This window comes from Paramormyrops kingsleyae, chromosome 3 (assembly GCF_048594095.1).
Source record: "Paramormyrops kingsleyae isolate MSU_618 chromosome 3, PKINGS_0.4, whole genome shotgun sequence".
NCBI lineage: Eukaryota > Metazoa > Chordata > Actinopteri > Osteoglossiformes > Mormyridae > Paramormyrops > Paramormyrops kingsleyae.
Genome location: NC_132799.1, coordinates 42,957,298 through 42,969,458, shown reverse-complemented (window position 1 = coordinate 42,969,458; position 12,161 = coordinate 42,957,298). Strand labels below are relative to the sequence as shown.

Genomic DNA, 12,161 nt, shown 5'->3' with positions numbered 1-12,161 from the left:
GTACTGGGCGACTTGGGACGAGTGGGGAGAGGTGATTGACTGGGGAGAAGAGGAAGAGCTGTGCTCCCCAGCAGAATCACCCTCTGACCAGGCTGACGGTTCCATCATGTCACACACCCGAAAGCCAATTGCCAAGGCAGTTAGCTGGACGGATGATGTGTATTGGGCAGCCTGGGACAAGTGGGAGGAGATCATCTGCTGGGGCGATGGAGAAGAGTGCTTCCCAGTAACTGCACCCACCAACCAGCCTGGGAGGGATAAGCGGTTAGATGCACATGGGTTGGAGGCCTTTGTGCTAAATAAAAGGACAATCTCCATAAAGCCTGCAGACGACCACCAAGACAGGCTGAAGGTAGGAGCTGTACTGGTAGACCTCTACCAGTTTGATCTTGAATATTTAGATCAAAGTAATGTTAATTTTGAAATAGTAGAAGTACAGATTGGAGCAGTGAAATTGGAGGAGACTGCAGAGAGGGGTTTTGATTCAGCAGTTGAATTGGAAATTATGGATGTAGAGATAGAAGTTGCAGATAGTGAATTCCAGCTGAATGCTGTTAATTGGGACATTGCTGAAACTAAAGTGGATAAATTATCAGTGGAACACCTCAATGTAAATGATCCAGAAGCAGGCAGTGTGAAGGTGTCCACATCAATTGGCAATGTGGTGAAGGTGCCCCTGCAAGCAGGGCATGGGAAACAGAAGAAAGGAAAGAACCGGCAAAATTAGATCCCACTGCCAACCACGAGAGCCGGTGGCTGAAGCTGAACATCCTTCTCAGCCTCTTATTTGAATTTGCCCCATTGAACCATTCACCTTCATACTTACAGCATCTCTAAAATACTTTAAATTGTAAACATGTTTCTTCTCTACATCCATTTATTTCTTATCTATTATGCAATGTAAAGGGAATCTTACTAATAATAATGCTAACTAATAGTAATGTAACTGTTTTGCTTATGTTTGGAAGTCCTGGGTTAAGGATACCTAGCTTAGGTGTGCGTGCTTGCATGCTGGTGTGTGTGCGTACCTACCTGTATGTATGCCTGTGTGTGCGCGTGCAAGTGTAACTGTGCATGCCTGTGTGCTTGCGTGCGTGCCTGCCTGTGTGCGTACCTGTGGGCGTGCGTGCGTGTTTGTGGGCCTGTGTGTGTGTGCTTGCCTGTGTTCTTGTGCATGCCCATGTACATGCGTGTGTCTGTACCTGTCTGTGTGCCTGCGTGTGTGCGTGCCTGCCTGCGTGCAATTGTGCGTGCGTGCGTGCCTGTATGTGTCTGCTTGCGTGCCAGTATGTGTCTGCATGCGTGCCTGTGTATGCGTGCGTGCCTGTGTGTGTCTGCGTGCGTGCCTGTGTGTGTGTCCGTGCCTTTGTGCATGTGTGTGCATGCCTGTATGTATGCCTGTGTGTGTGTGTGCAAGTGTAACTGTGCATGCCTGTGTGCTTGCGTGTGTGCGTCCCTGCCTGCGTGCAATTGTGCGTGCGTGCCTGTGTGTGTCTGTGTGTGTCTGCGTGCGTCCCTGACTGTGTATGTACCTGTATGCATGCCTGTGTGCGTGCATGCGTGCCTGTCGGTGTACCTGTCTGTGTGCCTGTGTGTGTCTTCTCCGGAGAGTCGCCACCTTGTCGTGGTGGGGAGGCTTGCGTGTGCCAAAGATCCCGAGAGCGATACCGTCTGGAGCCACGCTCCTGGTAGGGTCACCCTTGGCGGTAAGGTTGAGGGGGAGGTGCCAGACAAAGCGCGACTCAAGAAAGACCTCAACAGCGGAGCAGGCGGAGGATTGTGTCCAGGCATGCAGGTGGATCACAACAACGGCTGTGAAGGTGGAAGAAGGCTGCAGCAGAGATGGACCTTCAGCTGTCTTGGAGTCCATGCCGTTGATAATAGGTTTGTCTCTGTCAAGGACCGTGTGGTGGCTGTTTATGCCCCAGTCTCCCCACATTATAAGAAGCCACGCACAGGCATCCACCTGTTGGGATAAGGTTTGTGGTTCGAGAATTGGCCTCTTCAGCCATCTGAAGATCCACAATAAGGACCCCCCAGGTGGACCATCATACTCGATTGCGAGTGATCGCCGATGATGCCTGTGTGTCTCTGTGTGCATGCATGCCTGTATGCCTGCGTACGTGCGTGCCTGTGTGCATGAGTGCCTGCCTGTGTACGTGCGTACCTGTGTGCACCATTCACACCTATGGTCAACTTGGTAACTCCAATTAACCTCAGTATGTTCCCAGAGGCGGGTAGCACGGTGCTGCAGTGCTTAGCACTGTCGTCTCACATCTCTGGGACCTGGGTTTGAGTTTCTGGCAGGGTTCCATGTGTGCAGTTTGCATATTCTCCCCGTGTCATCATGGGGTTTCCCCCCACAGTCCCAAAACATGCTGAGGCTATCTCAAGTTACCAAATTGCCTGTAGGTGTGAGTGAATGGTGAATGTGCTCTGTGATGGGTTGGCGCCCCATCCAGGGTTGTTTCCTGCTTTGTGTCCTGCTTCGGAGCCCCTGCAGCCCTGAACAGGAGAAGCGGTTTCAGAAAATGGATGTATGGATGGATGGATGGTCCCAGAAGCTAACCACTGCACCACTGTGCCATCCCCATGTATGGGATTTGTAGAAGAAAACTGTAACAAGTTATCCAGTGTGTGACAGATGTCAAATCACATGACCCAGTCTGTTCCCAAAGGTGAATCGAGAGATTCTGAGCTTAAGAGCCAGTAAGGCACAGTTTAAGTCTCCGTAGTGTTGTTAAGGAGAAGCAACTCTGAGTATTAATGTATAATTGTTGTCAAATATATGGCCATCAAGGGGTGGAAATGAGCCAGTTTGAAGGCACAGAGAAGTGGATCATCACCAAGTGCTGCAGCTCACATTTTTGCTCCTTTTACAACCAGGGTTATGAATCCCTGCACTAGAACTACTATCCTGCGCAAATTTGCATAAATCCCCTAGAACTCCCTACAGCTCCTCCTAAGTCTGCGCAGACCTTCAGCCCCATTGTCCTCCTGCTTTTGTTGTGCAAACATGCCAATTACCTGTGAACCCTGGCACATTTGCATTTGTGTACTCAGACTGCTAGATGAAATTCAAGGCAGCCTGAACCTGTGTGTGTGACATGGGAACCTTCACTGAAGCTTGTCATATCTATTGTTGGGTGCGTGTGTGTGGGCCTGTGTGTGTGCGCTTGCCTGTGTTCCTGTGCATGCCTATGTACATGTGTGTGTCTGTACCTGTCTGTGTGCCTGCGTGTGTGCGTGCCTGCCTGCGTGCAATTGTGCGTGCCTGTGTGTGTCTGCGCGCGTGCCTGTGTGTGTCTGTGTGCGTGCCTGTGTGTGTCTGCGTGTGTGCCTGTGTGGCGTGCCTGTATGTATGCGTGCCTGTGGGCGTGCGTGCCTGTGGGCGTGCGTGCCTGTGCGTGTGTGTGGGCCTGTGTGTGTACGCGTGCTTGTGTTCTGTGCATGCCTGTGTACATGCGTGTGTCCGTACCTGTGTGTGTCTGCGTGTGTGCCTGTGTGTTCTCCGTGCCTTCGTGCGTGTGTGTGTGTGCCTGTATGTATGCCTGTGTGTGTGTGTGTGTGGTTGCAACTGTAACTGTGCATGTCTGTGTGCTTGCGTGCGTGCATCCCTGTCTGCGTGCGTGCCTGCCTGTATGCGTACCTGTGGGCATGCGTGCCTGTGCTTGTGTGTGCAAGTGTAACTGTGCATGCCTGTGTGCTTGCGTGCGTGCCTGCCTGTCTGCGTACCTGTGAGCGTGCGTGGGCCTGTGTGTGTGTGCGTGCCTGCCTGCGTGCAATTGTGCGTGCGTGCCTGTATGTGTCTGCATGCGTGCAAGTATGTGTCTGCATGCGTGCCTGTGTGTGTCTGCATGCGTGCCTGTGTGTGTCTGTGTGTGTCCCTGACTGTGTATGTGCCTGTATGCATGCCTGTGTGCGTGCATGCGTGCCTGTCGGTGTACCTGTCTGTGTGTCTGTGTGTGTCTTCTCCGGAGAGTCGCCACTGAGGGAATAATTAATAAAATAAAGGGAATGATTCTATAAGGCTGTAACTAGTCAAAACAAGAACTGACTGGCGCGCCGGCAAGCCAAGGCTACCTAATCGGAACAGATAGGGGGGGCGACAGAGAACATCAGCGGCCCCTACTTATCTTTTAGCCTTCCAGAAGGCCAAGAACAGTACGAGCCGGCTGGAACCACGCATGTGGTTGTCACGTACACAGAAGGTACCGAGAAAGGGGGGGGAGATGCCCAAAGGGCTTTAAAAGGGATACAACTGATACATATGGCAGAGCCTCCTCCTGTACATGCTGAATGTATGTCAGACGGCCGCTCCCGGATTGCAATCTGTCAGACAATAAACCGGTGATTTGCAACTTCTCCCCGTGTCAGCTGTGAATCTCTTCTCATCCACGGACCCGGTGGAGACGCCGTGCTCCAACAATTTGGGGGCTCGTCCGGGATCCCCAGGAGATTCGCAGGATTCGGCTAAGTGGTGACGCGGCCTACTTGGACACAGAGAACTGCAGGGCCCAACCAGAAGAGGTAAGCAGAGCCTGTTATATCAAAATCTGCACATTGGATATGCCAAATTGAGCAGTTTGAAGTGTCCAGGGGCCCGTTGGTAAATTAAGACGGAGGAGAGGTTGCACGCACTGTGTTTATACAGTATATTGTGTTGTCTATGTGTTGTGTATGCATTGTGTCTAGGTATCGTGCGCAGAGAGATAGAACCTTAAGGAGCAGAGGGTACGGGACCCCGCAGGGAAATATAATTTTAAGGAGCAGAGGGTACGGGACCCCGCAGGGAAATAGAATTTTAAGGAGCAGAGGGTACGGGACCCCGCAGGGAAATAGAATTTTAAGGAGCAGAGGGTACGGGACCCCGCAGGGAAATAGAATTTCAGGGAGCAGAGGGTACGGGACCCCGCAGGGAAATAGAATTTTAAGGAGCAGAGGGTACGGGACCCCGCAGGGAAATAGAATTTTAAGGAGCAGAGGGTACGGGACCCCGCAGGGAAATAGAATTTCAGGGAGCAGAGGGTACGGGACCCCGCAGGGAAATAGAATTTTAGGGAGCAGAGGGTACGGGACCCACGCAGGGAAATAGAATTTTACGAGCGGTAGAAAAGCTGGGTGGGAGACCCGGGGAATTCAGGACCCCCGAACTCTAGATTGGGAGGAGGGAATAAGGTCCCCCTCTCTAACTAAGGAAAAAAAAAAAAAAAAAAGAGAGAGAGGGTGAATCAAAGCACCAGCTTGGGTGCAGTTGTACTGGTTTGTGTGTGAGCAGCGTTGTGGGTTCTTCCTGTTCAGGGTGCTCGCCACTCGCTCTCTGTTGGTTGAACTTGCCCGTGGCTCTGCTGTCACTGCTTGCGGTCTTACAGTTTGTCAGAACCGAAGGGGAGTTCTCACAGAACACCCCCTTCCAAGTTGACATTGCTGGAGATCGGGGGGGTTTCGGCTGGGAGCGGGCCTGTTTGACTGGGAGTGAGCTTAGACGTGCCCTGTTCAGGGGGGACACAACAGTAAGCTGCTTTGAATATAGTCTTATTATTTTAGAAGTTGTTGATTTATGTATTGGTGGTGTTTGTTAGTAGGACATTCGACTAGGATAAGGAGGTAGCTGATGCCGGGGAGCATATGTGTGGGGCGGTTCGGAGCGCCGGATGTCGAGTAGAGGATAAACGCTCACTGGGAGAATTACTGTGGAAAACGGAGAGAGAGCATGCTAGGCAGAGGGATGAAGCAGCACGCCAGAGAGCGAGCGCTAATTTGATGCAGAAGTGGGGAAAGTAATTACGTCCGCAGTTTTGGGTCCTTGTTCAACAGATAAGTTGCAAGTAAAGATGTATAAAGCAGAAATAAGTACAAAGTAGAAGTTAGCAGGGGTCGGGATAGAGCATTTGTGCATTTCCATAAAACGTCATTGACAGTAATGGAAGTGCGGGTTGGTAAATTTAGAACTTAAAATCTTAATAATAAATCTTAAAATAATAATTAAATAATAATTAAATCTTAAAATAATGTATTTGAATAAAATATTGTGATTAATAGATTTTATGGATTATAGAGACTAAGTTTAGAGATAAAGGGTATTAAAGCACATCTTTGTGAGAAAAATAACAGTTTATAGACCAGAGGTTTTAGTATATGTGTGCCCGTAGATAATTGGGTGCAGTGTTAGGGATTTTAGTTAGGAGAGGAAATAAGTAGAAAATAAATAATAATAATAATAATAAAAAATAATAATAAATAATTTAGAGCCACACATCAAGGTGAAGTAACTACTGTCAGGGAGAGAATTAAAAAAAAAAAAAAAAAAAAAAAAAAGAATAGAGCATGGGTTGACTGTGAGGAACTCTGTTCATTTTTAGACAGGAAAACAGTTCAAGTGACAGTAGAGTGCAGAAAAGCATTAAAATGCAGGCCCCGGTAAAGGCAGCAGAAACACCAGTACAGCAGTTGGGGAGAGAGCACCCCCTGCTTAAAGCGAGGATAGAAAAGATGTCTAAAAAGTGGCGGAATAGAACAAAGGCCCTGGTAACTAAGTGGCCTAAAGGGGGCACATGGGATGTGGCAGTGTGTGAGGAGATGGAGACTCTGATAAAGTATCATAAGACTAATAAGAACACAGAAAGGCGTAAAAAGAAAAGGAGTGAGGAGCTGGAGGTACTGAGGTTATTTAAAGCAAAGGGAGAGGCCTGGAGTAGGGAGCAGAAAGGAACGGCAAGTTGTTTAGATGGATACAGGGAAGTGAGTGCATTGCTGCGGCAGGCAGTGCAGGAAGGACTGCGAGGGAGTGAGAGAAGAACAGAAGGCCAGGCATGTGGGCCTGAGAAACAAGGGAGTGAGATAAAGGTGGGGTACGGAGCAAGTGGTAGTAATGCAGAAGGGCTGGTGCATCTGCTGGACACCCCTAACCCTCCATCTAAAGGATGGAGTCAGTTTCAGGAGAAGGAGACAGAAACAGAGAGTGAGGAAGGAGTAGAGGAGGATAATGCAGATCATAGAATAGTGAGAAGCAGGAGGGCTGTGAAGCCCCCACCAGGTACACTCCGATGCTTCCGCTGAGGGTGAATGGAGCACAGACACAGTATGTGCCGTGGGCAGGACAGGATCTGGAGGGCCTGATTCTCAGACTCCCAGTTCTGGCAGAAGGGGCCGGAAAATGGATAAAAGCATTTGAGGAGGAAACTATGGGTCTGCTCCTGGCGATAGGGGACATAAAGGCGGTTCTGGCTTGCGTTTTGGGGGTAGACGGAATGGAGAGACTGCTGCGAAGCAGTGGCCTGGCAGCGGCGACAGGGACTCCTGTGAATGATGCATGTCACTCTGACGGTTACCGTGCTAACTGCTGGCATCAGCTGCGACTAATGTTTCCTCCACGGCTGAGTGTGGTTGAAATGAAGGTGGAGCCCATCAAGGAGGGGGAGAGCCCAGCTGCCTATCTGCAAGCTCAAGAAAAGCGGTGGCGCACTGAGAAGGAGCAGGACCTGCAGAATCCGGCATTCAGAGAGAGGAGAAGGACTTTGCTAAAGAGTGTGAGAGGGAACTGACAAAGAAATGGAATCAGATGCAGCTGGAGGAGCTGACCGCTAAAAAGAATTAAGTCCAGGCACCAGTGGTCTCTCCAGACCCAAGCCCCGGGGGCAGCCTGTGGACAACCGACAGTCTCCTGTCGCTGGGGCCCCCCATGATACTAATTGGCCTCAGGTCCCTAATTGGAACAGAGTGAGTAGATACAATGGATGGGGGTTTCCTCAAAGGGCACCCATTTACCCACAAATTTGATGATCCCAGACTCTGGAGAGAATGGGGAACAGGCTGGTTCAGCTGGTGTGCTGGAGCTGTGATCAGCCAGGACACACCTGTATGTTCCAAAATCTTGTTAGGTTACAAACATGTAAATATGCCCATACTAATATTAGAGCATATCCCAGTGAATTTGTCAGGCAGAGATGCTTTGTGTCAGCTGCAGATAGACATAAAATGTACAGAGGGGGGCGTAGAGGTGCTCAGTGGACAGTACAGCCTTCTGCGACAAAATTTGTTGTTCAATAGGGGACAGCATAGTTCATACGGGATTGAAGATGTTACTGATAAAGTTGGGGAAATTCTAGAACAGTGGGGCCCATTTATACAGGAACAATATAGCAATAGGCTGAATTGGACATAGAACAAACATACTTGTTTGTTGCGATGGAGAGATTTCAGTGTGAGGGAATGCAGGCTGCTACTGAAGGTGAGTTGGTGAGAGTCAGTGGAGTGAGCAGAGTATGTAGGAGACTTAAGAGGTTTGTGGCTGTGGAGCATGATAGGAGTGCAGTGTGAAGGGAAATAAAGTGTAGAGGAATGTTGGCAGGAGACAAAATGTGGAGGTTAGTTTATGATTTGTGTGCAGCGAAATAGTTAGTGGAGGATCAATCAGTGGGAGATCCCAGTCCTCACACCCTGCTAACAGATGTGCCACCCAGTGCAGAGTGGCTCACAGTTGTGGATTTGTAGATGGAATTTTTCAGTGTGTCCCTAACACAACAGTCACAGTTTTTGTTTGCGATCACCTATAGGGGTCAGCAGTTCATCCACGTGAGGATACTGCAAGGATGTGAACATATGCTTAGGGCAGATTTAGATGGATTGAATTTAAGAAGCACAGTGCTACAGTATGTGGGTGATCTGCTCTGTGTTATATACACAGGCACTGAAGCCGGCGTTGCTGAAGGTCTTAGCGAAAGGGGGGCTTGAGGTGCACAAAGCTAAGCTGCAATACTGATAAGAACAGGCTGCATGCTTGGGGGGTGAGTTCAGCCACAGGAGGGGCCCTTATGAGGCCTCTGTGTGGAAACAAAGGGGATGCTAAGGACTCTGAGGGTCTGTTTCACAACCGTGAGGGATTTTTGGTTGTGCCTTTGTCGTGTGGTTGACACCTTAATAATGCATGCGCATGGTCTTGACCATTGCGCAAGGGGGGAGTGTGCGCTATGTTTGGGGAAGAATGCTGTACTTACATTCCTAATAACACAGCACCAGACGGCTCAGTGACCAGGGCACTCGAGGGTCTCTGGACCCTCTCCAAAATGATGCATGCACACTCTGGGATCAATAATATCTGGGATGCTTGGCTGACCTCGGCGTTCGGACAGTGGAAAGGCTTAATGAGCTCGCTTTTATTATCCTTTGCTACTTTTGCTGCGATTTTAGTTACTTGCGGGTGTTGTTGTATTCCCTGCCTGCGCGCACTGTCAGTTCGTCTCATCACTACCGTGATAGAGAAGCGGGATGGCACCTATGCGCGGATGATGCCTCTCCTGCCTGTCGGGCCGGAGAGGGGCAAAGGTCATTTGGACAGCTTTGAACTACACCTCCCCCGCCAATAGGGTGATCTCCTTGCGGAGATCAAAAGGGGGAATTGAGGGAATAATTAATAAAATAAAGGGAATGATTCTATAAGGCTGTAACTAGTCAAAACAAGAACTGACTGGCGCGCCGGCAAGCCAAGGCTACCTAATCGGAACAGATAGGGGGGGCGACAGAGAACATCAGCGGCCCCTACTTATCTTTTAGCTTTCCAGAAGGCCAAGAACAGTACGAGCCGGCTGGAACCACACATGTGGTTGTCACGTACACGGAAGGTACCGAGAAAGGGGGGGGAGATGCCCAAAGGGCTTTAAAAGGGATACAACTGATACATATGGCAGAGCCTCCTCCTGTACATGCTGAATGTATGTCAGACGGCCGCTCCCGGATTGCAATCTGTCAGACAATAAACCGGTGATTTGCAACTTCTCCCCGTGTCAGCTGTGAATCTCTTCTCATCCACGGGCCCGGTGGAGACGCCGTGCTCCAACACCACCTTGTCGTGGTGGGGAGGCTTGCGTGTGCCAAAGATCCCGAGAGCGATACCGTCTGGAGCCACGCTCCTGGTAGGGTCACCCTTGGCGGTAAGGTTGAGGGGGAGGTGCCAGACAAAGCGCGACCCAAGAAAGACCTCAACAGCGGAGCAGGCGGAGGATTGTGTCCAGGCATGCAGGTGGATCACAACAACGGCTGTGAAGGTGGAAGAAGGCTGCAGCAGAGATGGACCTTCAACTGTCTTGGAGTCCATGCCGTTGATAATAGGTTTGTCTCTGTCAAGGACCGTGTGGTGGCTGTTTATGCCCCAGTCTCCCCGTGTCATCATGGGGTTTCCCCCCACAGTCCCAAAACATGCTGTGGCGAACTCAGGTTAGAGGGATGGTGGAGAGGGCAAATCAAACGCTGAAACGGAAATTGGCCAAAATTTCAGAGACGACAGGCCTGCCCTGGGTCGATGCAGGAAGGCCGATGCGTGTTTTGTCTCCCTCACGATATGTTACACTGGAGACCGTGGATGGGGATTTTCTGACTTATCTCACAGGTCTGCGGTGAGCGATAGGTGCAGCCTGGGACCAGGTTCGTGCCAATTGGAGGAATGCAGACGGTAACCCATTACAAGCTGTGACACCGCTCGAACCAGGGAACTGGGTGTTAGTTCGTGACTTGAGAGGGAAGAGATGGACCACGCCGAGATGGAGGGGACCACACCAGGTCCTGATGGTGACCCCTCACGCAGTGAAAGTGGAGGGAATCGACGCCTGGGTCCATCGGGTCCACTGCAGACGCGTGTCCGACCCTGGTGGTTCCTTCAAGACTGGCCCCCGAGAGGGTCACAATTGTGTGGAATCTACGGGATTCCGTACACCAATCATGATATGGCAGTCCTAAATCAAACATGCTCCGGCTCTTTGTCCGTCATGGCTGCTCTGCTGACTGCGTGCCTATTCACGGAGCAGACGGTCTCTTAGTCGAACTGAGCAATGGTTTGGGGTTTATTCCATCCCTTGGTGTAGCAGACCTTCAGACAGAGGTGGCTGCCCTGCAGACTGCAGTTGAAAAAGTGACCAGTCAGACACTTGACACTGTGAAGGCCATTAAAGGTGAATTATCCACAGCGAAGCAGGTAGCTCTGCAAAACCGTGAGGCATTGGATCTCCTATTAGCTGAGAAAGGTGGTGTTTGTGCTATAGTGGGGAAAGAATGTTGCACGTACATCCCTGATTCCTCTCAGGCTGTGCAGGATCTAGAGGACGCAGTGCACAAACAGCTGTCTGAGATACATGAAGAGCATGGCCTGTTTGAGTACAGCTGGGACAATTGGTTCTCACTGGTTTATCCGGGGTGATTAAACCATTAGTTTTTAGTATATTGCTTTTGCTTGTAGTGTTGCTACTAATCATATTGCTAGTTCTGTCTTCCCAGGCAAAATCTCTTATGTTCCTGCGGGCTCCCTCTTTTCCATACGTGGATGATCCTCCCATTCCTGCCTGGCTCTATGGACCTCAGCCCCCGGTCGTCATCAATGTCACCAGCAACACCAACACCGCTGGTGACTCGTGTTCCATCCAACCGCCACCGGCCCACTTCTGCCCGTTGCGCTTTCGTCCAGAGGACTACTACACCGTGGACTCTGATTATTTGTGAACAGCGCGGATCTCGCGTGTTCAAAAGGGGGGAGTGTAGAAGAAAAATTGGACATTGGTAGGCCCGGGAGGGGAGGCATATTGGGTCTGTTATGTCTTAGGCTTTAGGCAAGAAGAGATTGTTTTGAACACTGCTCTACGTTTGAGCTCCATTTGTTGGTGTTTTGTGACCAATCAGGACTTAGAAGTCCTTATAGGGAATTGGGAGTTATGCTTTATCAACTGGTGGCTCTGTGTGCTCGGGGTACTTGGTACCGAGCGCCAGAGTGTGACGGGAGCGTTTGTTGGAATTGCTGGAATAAAAGAGATTTTCTTTACTCACCAAACTGAGAGGTCCAGACTTTTATTCTAGGTAACTCTCTGTGTTATCACACTGTAAAAAACATCTGTAAAATAAGTCAAAAGTCTGCCAGACAAAACCTGTTAACGGTGAAAAATATTTTCAGATAAGATGGTTAAAATCTGCTAAAATACAGTAACTTTAACTGATAGGAATACAAATTTATGCCATACTTCAACAGGTTTTGTAAGTTTTCTATCACATTAAGTAAGTTTAATAACATTTTTCAAGGTTGAATGATTATCTGTAAAAATAAGTTGTTAAATCACTAAATATTTTTGTGAAAAAAAATGGAAAACTGTCAATTTTAAATATCCTGTAAAACATTTAATTTA

The 12,161-nt window shown here is 49.6% G+C and overlaps 1 long non-coding RNA gene across 1 annotated transcript; it reads left to right on the top strand.

The window, feature by feature from the left end:
- Positions 1–5,872: 5,872 nt before the first annotated feature.
- Positions 5,873–11,812, top strand: LOC140588332 (uncharacterized). Its single transcript, XR_011989697.1, has 2 exons — positions 5,873–10,107; positions 10,385–11,812. It is a non-coding gene; the product is annotated as an uncharacterized lncRNA (long non-coding RNA).
- Positions 11,813–12,161: the final 349 nt, after the last annotated feature.